This window comes from Buteo buteo, chromosome Z (genome assembly GCF_964188355.1).
Source record: "Buteo buteo chromosome Z, bButBut1.hap1.1, whole genome shotgun sequence".
In the NCBI taxonomy this organism is placed as follows: Eukaryota; Metazoa; Chordata; class Aves; order Accipitriformes; family Accipitridae; genus Buteo; species Buteo buteo.
In genome coordinates this window covers 86000760-86020774 of record NC_134204.1, presented here as the reverse complement: position 1 = coordinate 86020774, position 20015 = coordinate 86000760, and the positions used below count along the sequence as shown (strand labels likewise).

General features: G+C 40.2%; 1 long non-coding RNA gene across 1 annotated transcript; it reads left to right on the top strand.

Annotated features, from left to right (window-relative positions):
- Nucleotides 1-672: 672 nt before the first annotated feature.
- LOC142026566 (uncharacterized) lies at nt 673-10926 on the top strand. The gene is made up of 3 exons (XR_012648852.1): nt 673-999; nt 5432-5555; nt 8124-10926. It is a non-coding gene; the product is annotated as an uncharacterized LOC142026566 (long non-coding RNA).
- The last annotated feature ends 9089 nt before the right edge of the window (nt 10927-20015 follow it).

Below are 20015 nucleotides of genomic sequence, written 5' to 3'. Positions count from 1 at the left end.
TGTTTACTGTGTCTGATGAGTTTATGTAAATACTCTAAGCTATTGCATCATCCATAATTACTGTGCAATAGATGAGGTTACAGGCTAGTTAAAAGCATGTGTCTTCATTATAAAATGAAAAGAATCATCCTAAATGAATTTCAAAATGGCTGTAAAAATAAATGTATCAAAGTATAGTAAAGCACCTGAATTTTTAGACCCAAATGTTAAAATACTGTTAAAATCCTAATTATATAATTATTAAGAAGCAATTTGGAAATAGATAATTTTCTTCTATGTTTTAATACAGTTAATAACCAAAATCTGCAGTAACAAACCAAGAGGCTGCTGGCAAGTCCTATAGAAGACTTGCTAATATTGTGAAATAAACAGAAAACATGCTGGTACTTCTTCGAAAGCAACTTTTAATGTGAAAACAGTATTAGCATATTTGACCTGTCATGAAGGGAGCAGGATATGATTCGATGCAAATACAAAGAAAAAGTTATTGGAATGAGACAGAAATTCAACAGAAAAGGCTTTGTGCATAGCTTGATAAACATTATCTTTCCAGACATCTGGTACAACATATACAATTATTGGTAACATTCGTATTTCCTTTCACTGACAAATATCAGGGTTATTAAAATGGTGTTTGGTAGTCTGCTGAGGGTCTGTTGTTTTCCTGGCATACCAAAGGAGTGGAAAGAAAAATATTTGGGAAGAAAATTATTACTTCTTTGCCCCAGGTTGATGATTATATTCATCATAGGAACTCATGTTGTGTTGTGCTGTCAAGTGACTTTGTGTATTACCCAACAGCTCTTCTACCTGGCTCAAGGATGTACTCCAGAGATTGCTCCAGAAGGAGAAGAATGCTCTCTGAACCGAATACTTCTCTCTTTCTCTCAAAATATGAGTGTCAGAGCATTTATTGTAGGACACTGCATCCACTCACGGAGAACTCCTTGCATCAGAACAAGAGGATAAGGAAAGAGCTGCAGATTTCCAGGTGATGCTGTAAGTGGAAACACTGCTCATGCATGGTGCTGTGAACTGTGGTCCACAGGTGGAAGTTACTTCCCATTAGTATTGATCTTGCAACGTGCCTTAGTCTGTTTTAGTGCCAGATAACCTCTTTAGTTTAAAGAAACACTGCCAGGAGCTCAAGAGCCATCGGTTTTGGTGAGCACTAAACAGGCTATGACTGGTCTCTATTTTTTTTTAGAAACACATGAAAAACAACTACTGCTGTGATCACAAGGGAATAGTGAACCCTCTCCATAAATTCAATTTGTTCATAACCTTTTGACATGGACCATAAATAACCTTCATATATTTCACACACATGGACACATGTAATAAATTACATGAACAATGTATATAAATATTTACCTTACAGAAATACAAACTAAATATAAAGTGCCATATGAACAATCCATCTATTAGCAAATGGTTAATTCCCTGTGCCAGTTGATAACTGGATTGCATGCCTACCTGCTCCTTTTGCTATGCCACTGTACTGGTTGCAGGTACAAAGTGGTAGCAAAGAAAATATTAATCAATTGACAGTGGGACTGTTTCAGCAAAGGTTACACCAGAGACAAAGGAAAGGGGAGGCTGCGATCTGGCTCCTGGAGAGGCTTGTATGATTATCTGGAGCAGGTTATGAAGTCTAGAAAAGAAAAAAAAAAATTAAAAAGAAGCCATTTTTATTTCTGAAAATTGTTCTCGGTGACCTTATTTGATGTATTTTATTTGCACACATGATTATTATGATAATAATAGTAAAAAACCTAAAAGAATGTGCCAGAATTCCAAAATGCTAAATCAGAAAATGTTTATGGAAGAGAAGAATTTTTCTTCCTCAGCTTATACCAAAACCCCAGGTATTCTACAGGAATTAAAACCCTCTTTGTGCTTTAAAACTGCAAGAGATATCCTGTCTGATGAATTGGATGCTCTATTTTTTAAATAATATCATTAAAAAATGTTGATGAGATTTAGGGTAGAAAAATAACTGAAAGTAGTATATGTAAGAAAGTACTGAAATTTTTTACCTGTTTCAATGTTAGCACAATGTCTTGCTGAAAATTCAGGGAAAGAAAAAGGATTAAATTCATAGACTATTTCATTCTGATCTTTGTTCAAAAGAAAAAAACCTAATTAAATCTGAACCTTCCAAATATAATGATGCCCATTTGCATTTTCAAAGTAAAAAAAAAAAAAGAATTGTTAAACAATGGGAATCAGAGAACCATTCCCACTGCTGGAAATGTCCATAGTACTTTTTTTCATCTTTGTTGAGCATGTAGCTTCTTCTACGAGAAACTGTCAGTTTGTCCTATTGCCATGAGACAGCACAGTGCCGGACAGACAATGGCTAGATTGAACAGTCACACCAAAAAAAGACGAGGGCCATAGAAACTCTCTGCTTCTTATATACCTTTAGGTGATCAGGATCATGACCCTAGGCACTGCAAGAGCAAAATGGGCAGAAAGCAGGCATCCTCCTCCTTCCCAGACACATCCTTCAGAAACAATGACCAAACCTGTCCATCAATTTTAATTAAAAAAGACTAGACTTCCCAGTGACAAACGCAACACCGGTGCAGACACTGCTGCAGGTTTGGTGTTACTTGCAGTAAGCCAACTGCCACTGCTGGGTCTTGGAAACCTGAGGAGGGATCTGATCTGCAAGTAATGTTATGAGTTGCTGTGGACCAGCTGAAGTTGAGAAGGAAAACTTTTTAGGACTATTAATCAAAAGGGTGGCCTTTTGCTAATAACTATTTAATTGAGAAGTACACTATTCGGTAGTGATTAACCCTTTCACAGCACCAACTAGTTAACATTATGTGATGACAAGTAGAGGAAATGATGGTAGCACAAGGCATTCCCTTAACTGAATAATAAAATATAGAATCATAGAATCACAGAATGGCTTGGGTTGGAAGGGACCTTTAGAGGTCATCTAGCCCAACCTACTTCCAATTAGCAGGGACATCTTCAACTAGATCAGGTTGCTCAGAGCCCCGTCCAGCCTGACCTTGAAAGTTTCCAGGGATGGGGCATCCACAACTTCTCCGGGCAACCTGTGCCAATGTCTCACCACCCTCATCATAAAAAATTTCTTCCTTATATCTAGTCTGAACCTACCCTCCTTTAGTTTAAAGCCATTACCCCTTGTCCTATCGCAACAGGCCCCGCTAAAAAGTTTGTCCCCATCTTCCTTATGAGTGCCCTTTACATATTGAAAAGCTGCAGTAAGATCTCTGTGGAGCCTTCGCCTCTCCAGGCTGAACAACCCCAACTCTCTCAGCCTTTCCCCATAGGAGAGCTGTTCCATCCCTCTGACCATTTTTGTGTTCCTCCTCTGGAGCCGCTCCAACAAGTCCCTGTCTCTCCTGTGCTGAGGACCCCAGAGCTGGTCGCAGAACTGCAGATGGGACTCACCAGAACAGAGCAGAGGGGCAGAATCCCCTCCCTCGACCTGCTGGTCACGCTGCTTTGGATGCAGCCCGGGATAGGGTTGGCTTTCTGGGCTGCAAGCGCACATTGCCAGCTCATGTCCAGCTTTTCATCCCCCAGTACCCTCAGGTCCTTCTCGGCAGGGCTGCTCTCAATCCCTTCATCCCCCAGCCTGTGTTGATACCAGGGGTTGCCCCGACCCATGTGCAGGACCTTGCACTTGGCCTTGTTCAACCTCATAAGGTTCACGTGGGCCCACTTCTCCAGCTTGTCCAGGTCCCACTGGGTGGCATCCTGTCCCTCAGGCGTGTCAACCACACCACTCAGCTTGGTGTCATCAAAACATCAGATATGTGAGTGCAAAGAGTGAAATAGGAAATAAATCTGCAATCACTACACTGGAAACTATTACATGGCTCTACCACAGGTTTAGTTGTTGTTGCTCAATCTCATTTGGGTCTACCGTTCTCTGGAACTTTCAGTTTATAACCAAATAAGGGCCAGCCATGTATGGTCATAACAGTCAAGCTGGTCATAACTCCTATGCCTTCATGTTCCCCCCGAAGCAGTTGAAAACAATCCTGCTTCAGCTTTATTTGTTTTAATTTGGGTTTAGGAAAATATAAAGTTAAAGTGGGACCTCAAGAACTCAAAGAAATTTTGGAGCTGAAACTCTGCCAGGTAACATAAATAGATTAGAGCATAGACTGACAGGCCAGAAGCAGTTAAGAAGAAAAGATCAAAGAAGCTATGAGAAATAAAAGTAGCCGGAGATCTCTAGGACAGTTATCATATTATTAAATTAATTACCAGTGCAAGTGGTACATGTGTAGACAGTACCATGTGCTAAAGTGAGGGCATGGCCGGGTCAGATGTTGAATTTCCCTGTTCCTTCATTTCTTCCTTTCTCCACTTCATTAATCCTCATGTCAAAGGAGGGCTGTTTCTGACCATACATTTCACTGGAGTTTTACATAGTTAATGGGGATTCTGCAAATTAATCTGGGATGCTGCAACATAATTCAGTGGATTATGCTTTCAAAAAAAATTTCCAGACATATCCCTCTATTTTCTTTTGCATATTTTCACCCCATTATCTCAGTTGACTATCTTACAGTGGTTGTGATTAAAGATTTAAAATTAACACCAGTTACCACACCACAGTGTCTGAAATACTGAACTCATTTTCTCCAATAAGATAGATACATCAGGATAAATATTTTAATGACAAAGTCTGTAATTTTTTTTTCTTCATGATTACTGTTAAAACCCCTCAAATATTTATAATTTTTATTACATCTCCACATTGTCAACACTTACTAATACTCAGAACTTAACCTTTTTCTAGTGAATCAGCTCCCCCACTCTTTTAATGTATTTTGTTTCTAAATTCTGTTCCAAGGTCACTTTTCACAGGAAATAAAAATGTGGCCTTAACAGGCTGATGTATGGCATGAAAACGACGGAGCAATTTGAGGGATTCAGTAATAGCAAATTACCAGGACTGAATGATCTCCCTCCAGAATTCTGAAGCTAGAAAATTATTAAGTACAGTATGTATAGATGGGAATATACATTGTCTTTTTAAGATAGTAATAATAATATATAACACCCCCCCATCCCCCTTCATAGTGTTTGAAAGGCGCTAATTCTATTAACCTCAGGGTTTTGAGTTTCTTTTAAAAAATGGTGTGAAAATCCAGACTCATTTCAGTGCTGGGAAAACCGTTGAGTTCTTCTAAAGAAGATGATAATGCAGGATTTGGAGAACAACCTGAAAGGACTAAAAACAACACCTCTTGGAAAAAGGAGCTGAATTAGGGCAAAACAGGTAAAAGTGAGCAAGGAATAAAAAACTCCTGAACTTTCCAAAATATGATGATAAGGATAACCTAAAGAGAGTTTTTAAGGAAATAAATTGCTGTGTAGGAAGGAATAGACTCCTACCTTGGATTAAACGGTATTATTCTATTATTTCTAGAGCATCGATCCTCTTCCCCCAGCATGAAGATGAATTAAAATTGTACTAGAAAAAGGTTGGAAGTGATAATCACCTCTGCTGTGTTACTCTGGGTGTGTCCATACAGCTGACTGGGAAGGAGAAGGTAAGAGCTAGTTATTGTCAATAAGTTGCTTTGAGGGGCTGTAAAACTAATGTGGCCAGCGGAAGGCTGTTGGGGCAATTGAGATGGCTGTCGAGCTCCGGCTGTCGAGCTCCGGCTGTCTCTGTGAGCTCCTTGCAGGGTCCCACATTGCACAGAAACCTGTCTGTCTGTCCATGCCCAAGCTGGGGCTGTGTCTGCTCCCGAAATTGAGCTTGACTCTCCTGCACTGTCTGTGGGAGCAGACTGCAGAGCCTACGAGGACGCCAACGGTGCCAGTGGAGGCCCATCCAACATCTACTTCTGAGGAGCAGTGAGCTAGCTTGTGTTCAGGCAATCCCATATTTAAAAGAATAGCCATAACTTAACCAGCAATTAAATAAGTTTTTTTGGTGCTCTAAACCCGTAAATAATACAGGCATCAGTGTCATATTGTCACACTAACCACATCTTGTTGGGTGTAGGAGCACACCCAGGTTTGTTCACCTCACTTTAGGAAGGACACCTTTGTCACTCAGGTGACACACTTTGGACAGAGGTTTTATTTAGCGTGTTGGATTGCAAAGCAAGTGGTTAGACCTCAGTCTGAGACTGACTTACCTTGGATTGACCCAAAGCCTGTAACAGAGAAGAGTGGTGGAGTGGAGGTAGGCAAACGACAAAGGGCACCTCCTCTCCTCCATGCAGCCCCACAGACCAGAAATAGAAGGGCACACAGATGGACAGAAATAAACATTAATTCATCTATCTGGCTTGAAATCAAACTGGAATCCAGTGCAATTCAGTCAAATATTTTGACTGGATTTTTTTAAAAGGGCTGGATTAGTTCATTGTTATTATTCACTGGAGCTACTCATATAAACAGATAAATATGTGACTATTTAAGCTGAATGCTCTTTTCCAGCTTTGAAATTATACAACTGAGAGCAAAGTTTGGCTATCTAAAAGTAATCAAACCTAATGCTTCATGCTGTAAAGTAACCCTTTTGCTGAAGAGGTCAGGAAGGAAGTATTTTCCCACGCTAATGGGTAACCTCAGTTTTATTTTTCAGCAGTTGACATGTTCTTGAGGTACTTGCTTGTTAATGCTGGAGACACAATGTGCCACTGCCTAATTCTTTGTCGCAGAGGTGTTACTACTCCACTTAGGAGAAAATGTTTAACATGCCAGAAAAGAGGGAATAGCTGTTCCTTTTGCTTCTCAAGGTACGGCTCGGTCATTCCTCTGTGTCCTCCAACTTTTGGTCTACTTCCTTACACTTTCAGTAAATCAAATGTATTTTTTAAGGTATCCTGTAATTCTATATGCCTGGGCTTTACCTATTAAACCACAAGCAAGTGCGAAAGTGATGCAGGGCACTGGGTAACAGCAGCTCTCCCGTGCACATAGGTACAAAACTTGTCGAGTACACCTCTGCCTAATGAGAAAGCACAGGTGTTCTGACAAGCAAGAACAACAAATAGAAAAAAAAAAAAAGTTGCTATCCTGTCAAATACTGTGTGCATATCAGGGATCCAGAATACAAAGCAGACTTAACAGCAATCACATTTTGAGTAGAATTCGCTTGAATGTAACACCTTCTCCCTCTAAGGTTTTGAGTGTGGTATCTTAAAGAAGATCACACAAATTACTCATTCTGGGAACAAAGGCTCTTTTTTGAAAGCTGTCAGCTTGCTGACAGTTATGATGAGCATTTACTTCAGGCTTGTAAAACATATTAATCAAACTTGTTCCTATAGCTTCAGTCCAAGGAGGGTTACTGTTTCTTTTAGAGAAATGTTTTACATAAGTGAAGAGCTCTGAATATGTATACACCTTGAATGCAAACCACTGTCTATGCCATTCATTTATTCGTAATGAATAAATACTAGTCTACACCAGGCTTAAGGAAGATTGAAGCAGTATATGGAAATCTGTTTATTACAAGACTATTTGCCAAAGACCTATGCACCATTCATTGAACCTTGAAAAACATTTGAAAATATGGGTTGCATTTGCAAACTTCAATGTATGACATGGAGAGCTGGCAAGCTGCCTGGTTTCTACTTAAAGGATTGTCATTCTGGGAAAAATAAATTTCTCTAACTAGACAAAAGTCAATGTTTTCATGTTTTACTGCAATCAAACTGATATGGCTGACAATTTAATGTCTCAACACTTAAAATATCTGTGGATAATCAGTTACCTCAATCAATCATAACTACAAGATTTCTCTATTTTCAAAGCCTGTATACATATGACTGAGATATTTAACAGTTTAGAGAAACCTCCCCATCCTTAATCCTTCATGATTTCTCTTGAGCCGTGCAGTTCTTTTTTTTTCCCAAATGCGCAATTTTATAATTGCTGGAAAAAAAAAAATCCAACCCTGCACTGTAATCAGATTTTGAAACCTTTGTGTTAATGTCCTGTTTTATTTAATTTTATGTATATTTTATAGTCTGCTTGCCTGTCAAAAAGATGTGGAAATGTGCTGGCATTCCAGCTGAAGACATCATTATGAGTGAGAAAATGCTCAAGGCTTTTTCAAAGCGGGTGCTGAAACATACGTTTCTCTTCTTTGACTCCAGGGGATGCTAACAGCTGCCCCAGCAGACAGGTATTGCAAGGTCAAAGGCTAGCAGAGCTGTACACCTTCAGGATTTGACTGCCAGCAAAGAAGATGGGTAGTTTCTCAAAACTAATAACAAAAATAGCAACAATGATGAGAAGAAGAAGGAGCTGACAACAAAAATGAAAAGGAACCTGCAAGAAGTGAATTCTGGGTAGCGCAACACTTGGCAGAGCTGATTTTAATATCTGACAGGTTGAGTTCACTAATCTTTGCTATTCATATTGACGTGAAACTTCATACAGTTTTAGAGATTTGTATCTATTAAGACATGCAGCAGTGTTCCTACAACATGGGAACAAGTTTGCTAGCGCCTGGCGTTCGTCTTCCTCCGTGATAAAAATTGATATGAACTGTTTTAAATGTCTAACAGATAATTACTCTCAACACTCAATAAGGAAAGCTACATCTTTAGAGCCTCCTTTATCTTTAAAAAATAATAAAAAAACCCAAGCCCCAAATCCACCAACAAGACAAAACAACATTCGTCCCCCCGTTTTCCCCCCTCTCTTTTGTTTCTTTGATTACTTGGAGCCTTGTAATCAAACTAAGCTTAGTTTCGGGACCCTTGGGGCAGTATCTCTTAGTTCCCTGTCAGGCTGCGTTGCAAAACAATCAATCTTGCTCTTGTGCTGGCTTGGTGGAAGTGCCACGACACGAGGACTGCAATGCTTTGCTCTTGCTGTGAAGCTTCGATGACAAAAGTTTTTATCAGAAGCTGACTGTATTTAGGGTTATGAATATGCAATGACTCTCATTAGTATTGAAGCACAGGAGCATGGGCTGACATCCCCCGCCACTTTTAGCTGCTGCAGAGTCGTCTAATGAATTGTCTTGCTCTTTCACTCGCACAGACTTTGCTGTTACAGCTCCCCGTTCCAAGGGGAGTTGCCCAGTTTGAGAATACTATTGATGGCAGAAATTAATTGCCAAGAACTGCTCTTGATTTTGTTAAACAGTGTTGAGACAGTGTTTAAATTGTCAAAACAGAAAACCATTAAACTCTACAGGAGACAAAATCATTGCGAGTGAGAGGACCTGTGTGTCTTTACGCATAGCCACGCAGAAGCATACAGGTGTGGCACAGGTATGCGTACAGTCTTGTAATCACACCTACACATACAAACACGTGCGTGTGTGTCAGTGACAGGTCTCAGAAACCTGACATCCCGCTGATTTACCTATTATTCTTCCAACCAGAACAAACGGGGATAACAGAAAGTTCTCCAAATGAGCAGGAATCCAATACATTGCTATTTGATCGAGCCTTTAATACTCTTTCTTTTCCCTTTGGGACCCTGCCAAACATTTTTCAGCTCACACATCTGCAATCTTTATGAATAAGTTACTGATAAGGATGTTTCCAACAAATGATTAAGATATCTGGCTTGATTTGTTGTATTTGAGAAGATGTGTAAGCTTTCAGAAACAAGTAGAAATGACCCTTTTTTTCCCAATTGGTTAAATTAAGTATTTTTTTCCCTATTCATCTGAAATTTCTTCTGACATAAAAGGAGCTTTTGTGGCTCTCTGCAGATTGTGAAGGATAGAGTGAATTGAAACGGATAATATATTCCAAGAAGCGTAAGTAGCATTCTGAAAGGTGTGCGCGTACTGCAAATAATAAAGGATATGAGGTTCTCCCAAGAACATGTCAGCCCAGCACAGCTCTTTATCCATTTAATCAGTAATGGAAATGGTCCCAGTGCAAGGAAGGAGGATCTGTTTAATTTTTACTGCGATTTTTGGCACCGTTGCTCTAATGCGAGCTTGGCTTACCTCTTGACCCAACCCCAGGAGTGTCTGTTCTCATCAGCTGGAGAAAAAATAAACATAAAGAACATCTACATGTTGGGAGTATCAAATATAAGAGCAGTTTAAAATAAATGCAGTTCTGACAAAAGTGGCTCAAGTATCATACATCAAACACTTGTTACCTCTCTTGGCCTTAGTGATTGCACGTGACTAAGAAAGAGTGAGTGATAAAATCTGAAGAAAGATGAAACCAATCTGGGCCTTTTTAAAGATCATCAATCATTCTGCGCAGCCATGGTATTATTAGTTCCAGTAAGCCTTGTTCTCCCATTTTATGGACATCATAAACCCCCCACCCCTAGACCAATGTTACCATGGGAAATCATTTTTATGGGCAGCATCTTAGTGTGGGCCAATCAGATCCAATCACATAACAAGCTACTGAATTATTCAACGTTCTTCCTAATTTTGCATTCTTCCTGCACTTTGCTGTCACTGCAGGGTTTTAAAAGTATGTGTTTTTACAATATTTATTAAGAAGATAACCATACACAGGAATTTTGCTTTCTCTATGTCTTTCAATAATTGTTTGTTCCCTTAGATTGTTGCAGTATATACATTGCCATATAGAGAATATTTTTTTCTAAAAGGAATAGCAATCTACAATGTGGCACTAGGCTTTAAACTCTTTCAGCTTTTAAAATACTGAACGTAAGAAAACAATAGTGAAACTATTGTGTTCAAACATAAAATATTCAGATTTACTGAGCAAACTGTAACCAGCATGTCTCTTAGCTGTTGCTATGAATACAGGGCTCACATTGTATATGAAAATATTTCAGTTTTAATTGCAAATCTGTGCAGAGATGATTTGGGGTCTGTAATTAGCACATAAATTCCAGACTTTGTGACTGCTGTGAAAACACACATTATTTATGGAACTATTATCTAAATATAATTCAGTGTTTTTTGCTTTCAACAACTACTGTAAAAGTCTGATTTAATAAAATGTGAAAAATTTCCTGTCTCTTGCACTTCTGTTTACATTACGAAGCATTCTTACCGCTGCACTGCCACTTCCCACTTGATCTGCAGTGGACTTTGCTTTCAGTGGTTCCATACTTCACTCACACCTCGGGGAGGTTTCTTCACAACCATAAAGTGCCAGGCACTTAATTTGTTTAAAATGAAAGCTTGGATTATGCAAATAGCTCTGAACTGCATGAACAGAGTGAGTTTATGTGACCTCCATCCTTGTGCTTTTCATCCAGGCTAGAAGTGGGAATAGATAGGAGCCCTGTCTGAGCTGGTTTTAAGCTACCGTATGCAGATTTCCAGTTATCTGGACAGGGTTACTGGAAGGACAAAGTGGTCTCTTGTTCCCACCCACTTATTGTAAACTGCAGGCTCAGCCACTTCTAGCTCCCATCAATGTAGGGTACAACGAGCACAAATTTTGTCTTTTTTCTTACCAGCAAACCCATGCATTTTCAAAGCTGGTTACTTGCACAACCTGTTTTACAGCAATAATTTTTGAGACCCTCTTCCGTTCTAGAGTTTAAAAGCATATTTTCAGGTTATATGGAACTGAACATTTGCCTTGCCAGTTTTGTGTGTGTCTCTAGGTTAAGGGCCGGAGCTGCTGGTGAAGGGGCTGGACACCAGGTATGCACTAAGGCTGCAGTAACAACAGCAGCAAAATTCATAACGTGGACTTAATTTACATCAGAATGCAACAGACCTGAAACTTGCTACTTTCTTCCTTTTTTTTCCCCCATCCTCTTGGGTCGCTCTGTACATAGTTTTGAGATCTTTGAAGAAAAATCCTTCCCCGCTCTCCCTCTGCATCCTAACTGAGAGACACCTACCTCCTTGCTGTCTCCGGCTGCTCTGGCAGCAATGTGCAATGTCAACCTCAACAGCCACCGCAATAATAATAGCAATAATCTCTAGCAGAGTTGCTTCACCTCTCCCAGGGCTGTCTTCCCTTCCACTAAAAGCTGTGCCTGCAGAAGCATCCCCCAGCCCACCCCATGGGAAGAGCGTGGGTGGGCTGGACACAGTCTCAGTGCCAGAAACATGCAATTTTTTTGCACGAGGCTACCAGGATTTGCCCAGACCTGGGAGCACCACCTCCCTGTATGTCTGCCCGGTTGCTGGTGATGGAGTCAGGCAGGATCCATGCACAGTGTACCTCACAGCCCGGCCCCCAGGCATGAATTTCGATTTGAACAGCGATATCAATGTCATGGCGCACACGCTCCGGGAAGGGAGTTACGAAGAGTAATTGAGAGATTCAGCATGAAGCCACTGAAAGCTGTAATTTAAAGTTCCAGTACTACTATTACCATTGAAATTTAAAGTGACAGAGGCCCAATTATGAACGGTTATTTTCTTAAATAAAATTACTTTTTTTATCCTCTGCAAAGCACTCATTTCTGCCTAGCAGTTGCTGTCACCAGGATCTGTCTTTGTGGCTTCTGGTGTCAGTGAGATGCTGAGCCTCCTGCCCCTGATGAGGAACAGATCAACAGGGCAGCGAGGCTGGGAGCCTTGTGGGGGATGGCAGAGCAGACTGCTTCGCAAGGAGATCTGCAAGTAGTCCAGCCTGCTCTCCCGACAAAATTAGGCACAGCTTTGCTATCTGAAGGAGACCCCAGCCCTGCCCTTGTAAGCTGGAAGTGGCTTCCAGGGACAGGGGAGGCACGGAGTATGTTTTTGGTGAGGAAAAAAGGATGGGTGAGATTGGAGATCTTTTCTGACAGATGAGTGGGTTAGTAATTATTATCATTGCTTCCTTCATAATTTTAATGTAAAAATTTGCTGGTTGTTTACATGACAAAACTTAGCATGCAGTACAGATTCTTAGACTGTCTACTCAATAAAAAAGATTGTCCCGGATATTTATTTGGCTGGTGCTACACCTAGTTTCACTTCAGATGAACAGGGTATACTGTCTTTAAAACATCAGTGGGACTGATGGCAGGAAAGCTACAGGACCCAAGTGCTTGCAGTGGTCTCACAATATTGGTACATTTGTCTTAACGCCTGGCATAAGGAGGCATCACAAGGACCTCAACTTTCATACAAGAAGGAAGGTCCTGCTTTCTGAGAACACAGAAAGATTTAATAGAGAATGTCTTTGAAAAGTGGCAGAGTTCTGTTGCTTTTCACACAAGGACTTCCAAAAGTGAGAGCGGCATTTGGCTCACAGGTAGCAGAAATGTAGTCTAAGAATCTGGGGAAGTAGAGCTGTCGAAAGAATATCAGCCAGACCATCTGATGTATGTACATACACAATTCAGATCAATCAGTTTGGTTTTTTTCCACTTTATTATCAATATAAGTGCATTTTAATTCCAGGTGCAGAACAAGGAATCCAGTGATTTCAGGTAGGATCAGTGACACACAAATAACCTGGGCAGTCACTAAAAAATACCCAGGTAGAAAGGAAAGCAGAGCACTTTTTGCAAACCTGACAGAATCAATTATTTCTCCTTACAAATGATATCAGCATATTAGGTTATTTTCCTAGACACCTGTCAAGCAGCTGCACACAAGACCATAACATACCATTCTCACCTTCAGCAATGATGCTGAACAGAAGAGTATGAGATGTTTTCCATACATTGGTCATCACCAGCCTGAACAGTTTTCATTTTTAATCTTCACATTTAACCAAAATGGGAGGGATCAGAAGAAAATATCTGAGGAATCCCTCAGACCACACTAGAGAGCATTCACCAGGAGGGGTGTAACGTAGAAGCAGAAGGATGTTCTCTTTGAAGGCACCTCTGGGGAGGCAGAAAATGATTGCAAGAGCAGAAGACAGCAATACACCCACCAACTCACAGAATAAACTCTATTTGATAGTCAGGAGTATCCGTCTTACAAAAGAAAACTACAGAACAGGGAGACCATCTGGTGATGTGGTGGACCTTTTTCCTGGCTACTCCCTATAGCAGAAATTAAGGCCGTCAGTGGGACAAGTTTTTAATTATGGACTGTAGACAATTGTTGGTAGTTACCTTCTGCAACACTGGCAAAATCAGTGTTGGGGGTTCATCCGCTACTTTAAATATTTGAAATGGGACACCCTGTAGCAGCCACAGGCCAGCATTCCTCTGTTCTAGCTGCTGTACAAACACAGGACCAAAATGTCTGTTCTCCATGCTGGCAGTGACGTTTGTCCCTTATGTCACTCCAGTGGCATCCATGCACTCATATCATCACGTATTTGGTTTGAGTTTGACCTGACCAGGGCTGGCCCCACACTCGAGATAAAGCACCACCATGTAGCATCACCAGAGCATCTCCTCCCGGCACCATCCTCACAGCTGGCTGAATTCCGGGCCAAGTGACCTCCATGATTCAGCCAGGGCTTTCCTGCAAAGACCGGTAAAGACCGGTCCCAAAGAACGTTAATTAGTGTTGGCCTAGCAAATGCTGGTGAAATCATTCAAGGAGGGACACATGCTCTGTGCAGATGGACAAAACTGTGATCTGCTGCCAGATAGAAAAAAAAAAATAGATTTTATGTTATGCACTGTAGATGGTCTTTACCTGTTTTAATTTTTAATGGAAATGTTCTTTTTTAAGTACCAGGAGCAATATGAATTTAATGTGAACTCAGAGGACCATGCAAAACAAGCATAATTGACTCGCTGCCATCACTTGCTAGATATTTTTTCCTTTCTCTTTTCTAAGTCTTAATGTTTCCTAAGTTCTTAATGGAAAGAGAACATGCTAGAGAGCCAGCATTTGACACAGAGCTTACAACCTAGCAGTCAATATTGAAATTGGATTTGAATTACTGTGTAAGTAATTGCCGATAAGAAAGCTGGAGTAAAAGGGCCATGGAAAGACATATAGCACCTGCAGGTCATAGGCAAAGGAAAGCAGAAATAATAATGTTTACAGAGGTCAAAGGTTTAAATTTTAATTATTATTATTGTATCAGGGAACAGAGGCCACTTTTTATGTGTGTGGTTTTCCTTTGTAAAATTTGTCTTACATGGAAGTTTGGTATCTTTCCACTAACCAGTGTCACAACTGAAAAGACAAACAGATGAACAATATTTACACTGAACCTTTGAACTGTTGGCCTGATACTATCACTCTTTTTAATCACAAAGTACCTCAGTGTTTAACTAACCTTACTTTCATCTTCTCTGTCTCTGCTTGTGCTACGTTACCCTATCTGCAATAAACAATGAAGAAAACTGTAACATCCTGAGTAGTGACTATAACCTGTCCTCCCCTTAATGACAGGTTTATGCAGTTCGTCAAAACCCATCATCAGAACAGATAAGATTGAAATCAGTGACTGCTGGATTGGACATATTCTGAGCAGAAATAAAAGCAGCAAAGTGTCTGTGCTTATTAGGGCCTTCCTAATAGGAGCAGTCTTGGTGTCTTACTGAACGGCAGCTTTACTGTCATCTATGGTGTTTTCTGGAAGCTGAAACTGTAAAAATGAGTGAGAAACAATATTTGCTCTATTCACCAGACAAAACCTTATAATACTACTTTAACTGGGAAAAGAACATCACTACTTAAAAAAACCTGGAGCCACTCCCAGTTTTAGGGGACAGGTTAGGGGAGATGAAGTCATCACATCCTCACCCAGGACTACTAACAATGGTCTGTATCGCACACAAAGCTCCCAACCACTCGATTCTGTTAAAAAGTTCAGTGGTGTCAGCTGGGATGTAACCTGAAGTTCCCAGTTAGGTTTCAGAGTAGGCAACATCCTGGGCAGAATGAGAGCTCCTCCAGTCTCTAGGAGATTTTTGTTTCTCTTTCTTACTTACTTACTACTTGCTTAGTAAAAAGCAAGCCAGAACAAAATTAATATTTGTTACATGTTTTTGCAGAGAAGGATGGCTTCACAGCTGTTTCCTGATCCTGCAAACAGGACTGACTAAATGCATATGAACAGTATAACACAGTAACTTTTGGATATTACTCCCTATACTTAACACCACGGAACAGAGGAGGGGATCTATTTAGGTGCAGTCTGGACCTGTGGTTCTATTTCCAGCTTTAGCAACAACTTTATGTTATTCTTGATAATGACATTTATTTTTTTTCTGCACTTCAGTGTATTCACATGAAAACAAATATAATAATACTTTTCCATTGCCTAGTGGAACTAGGAGTCTTGATTTATGCAAGCAAAGTATTTTGAGATCCTTATAGGAAAGGAGGTATAGGAAAGGAAAGCTGTAATTGGAGGTTAGCTGGCAAGTAACACCAGCTTACACTACCACCACCATAGGGTGATGCCATCACCTCACAGTATACCCTTTTTCCCTGTCCATTAACAGACCTTATCTCAAATCTTATAAAGATACTATTTGCACAGATGCAGAGGTGAACACAGCCCTCAGAACTGTCTCTGAGACAAAAGAAAATGTTTTCTTGTGGAGAAAGCTCATTAACAGTCTAAGCAACGATGGAATCAGCACTTGGGGTAACTCCAAAACCACCTACTCAAACTGGCGAGGAAGAGAGTCAGAGACAGATCCTGGTGGCAGGATTAATATTTCCCCTGGCTTGGCTCTTGTGATTTATGTTCACAGCTATTGAAAGCAAAAGAAAGAAAGGTTTCAAAGCTGTGTTTGTATTCCCCAGCAGAGTTGTTTGTGATTTCCATTTTGTAGGAGATTTTCGTTTCTCTTTCATCCATTACCAGGCAGACAAAACTGAAAGACTTCTACTAATTCTTATTCCCCTCCGTTGACATCACCACCAGATATAAATTTGGGAAAGCTGCTCGCAGCATTCGGCTCAATTAATATGCTGGTGTTGTCCCTGGACTGGAGAATGCATGTAACTACGTATGTTTGCTGCTCACCGTTCCTTCAGCAAAGGAACTGGAGATGAGAAGGGAAGGAAAGGAAATTTTTAACCTGTTCATCTGCTTTCCTTTCCCTATGCAGTGCCTTTCCTGCCAGATAAATAGAAAACTAGGATGCATGCCACTTAACACCTTCATGAACAATAAAATGCCTGTACATATGAGATAAGCAAGTGGACACTACTCTGAGGGTTTGAGTTTGTTTTGTTTATACTTCTTCTTGGTCCTATTCCTCCTTTTGGTCTTTAATTTGTATAAGCACATAACACATGGAGGGCATTGATGCAGCCAGCCTCTCAGTCCATAGGGTGTGTAAGAGAATGAAGGAGACATCATTACAACACCTTTCACTTAACTGTATCTGCATTAAGAGTACCTTATTAGGCACACTGATGACAACATTGTCAGGAGCAAAAGGCGCTTACAGGAATCGACTTCAGTTTTGCCATAATTACTGAGAATTAAGTATATATTTAAGACTGTTTTTGCTCAGGAAAGTCCTCACTTAAACCTGTTTGAGAAAGGATGCAAGACATCTTTTTAAATATAAGCATATATTGTTCCCAACAAACAGACTTTGCATTTTGTAAATTTAATTTGCATCAATAGTGAAAAAGAAACGCACATTGCTGTATGACTTTCATTTGAGCCCCAGTATCATACCCTCCACTTCCCCAGGTGTAAAAGGTAGTTTAGACTGCTTTTGTAAACGTATGATTGGGCAGTACCTGCGCTGATGTTTTCCTTCATGATAAGGCTGCTCTAATGAGCCTCATTTACATGAGCTATGGTTCCTGGCTACGGGGACTGCTGGGGCACTGTTCCCCATACCATCTCTACCCATGCATGGCTCTCACTAGAGGCAGCAAGAAGCCCCCGGGGTATCTGAACAGAGGAATGGGAATGGTACCATCCTCACACAATGCAGTTAAGGGGTCTGGGGTAGTCTGACCTGAATTCTCAGCACAGACCTAGCCATAATGCTTTGTAGGATCAGACCCTTGGTTTAAAGCAAGAGTGGAAATCTTGAGCTAGGTTAAATTGTCAGATACAGTGAAGCGATGACAGATCTGTCCATGGATGTCCAGCTGAAGGCATGGATGTTCCTCAGTAACACTGAAGAACACAGCAAGATGGGCACATAATGGGGGAAAGAAAAGAAAAACTCTCCTTCATCCCTCACTCTCTCAACCCACTACCCTGCATAACCTCTTGTAGCTTGAAGCAAGACAAGAAAGTCAGCATTTCACACCCTCCAACAGCTCTGACATGACAGGTATGGTATTTTCTTACCCACAGAATTGCCAAGGAAATCCACCCTAGCAAAAGTGCAAAAGTTTTCAGTGTAAGGAGGTGGGGTGCAAAAACTGGCTTGTAGGCAAAGGTTGAAATGACTCAATCTGAAACAAAATGTAAAGCAATTACTGCTAGGAAAAAAAAGATCATGCTGACATTTAAAGGCTGCAGTGATAGTATCTGTCCCTTCCCAGGCTGATATAAGCAGCCTTGATTTGATCCCCTAATGTGTTTTTTTTTTGTTTTTTTTTTTTTTTTTTAATATATTTACGATACCCTTTATTTGGAGGTGGGGGGCAGTGGGATGGATTGCCTTAACTTCAGTTGTTGATGCAGAGAAATAATTGCCACCCCGGAAAGGTAATTACATATGCCATTGTTTATACACATAATAGGCCTGGAAAAGCATGTTCTGCAGATAGAAAAAAAAGAAAATCCTGCTTTCACATCAGGGCGGAACACTATGTAAAGTGACAGATTGCCACAAATAGCATTCAAAGCCTTGCACATTAGTGGTTGATTTTTCTTCTGGGGAAGAGGGGGAAGGGATGAAGGCTATGGAATAGGGTGGAGAGAAAAAAAGAAGACAATTTTGTTCAACAGCCATAGTAACATATCCAGTGGTTTTTATTCTCCTGATTGCTGCTAAATGAACCTGATCTTTAAGAAGTTGTTTTTAAAGTCACTGCCTCAAAGGGACATTTTCTGTTGTTGCCATCTCGTGCAAATACCACTTTTCCTAAAGTGGCCTTAATTTGAATTGCTTTGAAAGCAGACCACATAATCTGGTAGAATATAGTATGGCATGATACATCTCCTCTTTCTGCCTTTAGTACCACGTAGAAAGTGAATTTAGGTCATAAAAGGGCAGCTAAAGTCTCTTTTTTCCCCTCCCATTGTAATGCATGTAACAACAAAAGAATAAAACAAACAGTGTGCTGTGATGTCAAACCCATTTTGTTTTTTTTTTTTTAAATGCAAAATATGTATTTCTTCAAAATATTGAAAGTATCAGGGCTGAACAAAGGAAAAAAATACATATGTATTTCGATATTGAACCGAGCATTGTTAGATGCTGAAGCAATTCATAGCAGGGCTATTCTCTGCTGCAGTGTCCAGCAAATTGCATGACCTGCTTGTTAGGCTTGACAACAGTGTTTTACCTAACAAAGGCCTCAACAGCTCAGAGCAGCAGAGGAATGTCAAAATGAGCACATTTCACACACAGATGTGTGACCATAATAGTCTATAAGAAGATGCATGGGGTGGAGGGAAGGGGCTGGGGGCTGGGAAGGCTAACAGTTAGCAGTAGGGACATGGCCCTACTGACCACATTTAATCAACCCTTCTGTAAACAATTCAACATTTTCATTGTTCTCTAAAAACTAATAAAGAGAAACAAGCACTTTTCATTCATCTTGAAGTAATTTTCTGTCAGGTTTGAGCCCCTTGTGGCCTACAGCTTGTGCATTGCTAGCTGTGTGATACAACAACTATTTCAATTTATTTTACAAACTCTGGCCATTCACATGTCAGTTAGTGTTCACCAAGCCGGCATCTGAAATTGTGCAGTTAACGAGTTTTACAACATTTCTATCAAGAGAAACTGTTTAGCATAACTGACTCTTAAGGAGTTATTATACCTCTAAAAATCCATTTTAAGGGGCATTATTTAAATAAAATAGAAAAACGGTTCACTGCCTTTTAAAGGGGCTACAAAAAAAGTCCATCAGATCCAGTGCAGTAATCCTCAGCTTAAAGCACTCTTGAGAGCACTTCTGGGAATTATCAGCATAATGAAATGTTTTGTGAAATGTCCAGATAGATTCCTCTACTCAACAATTTTACTGCACCATATTTATTTTCCTCCTAGTTTTTAAAGAAGTGAATTACTTTTTTGAGGGGATGACTCTACATTGTGCAGATTAACTGAACACA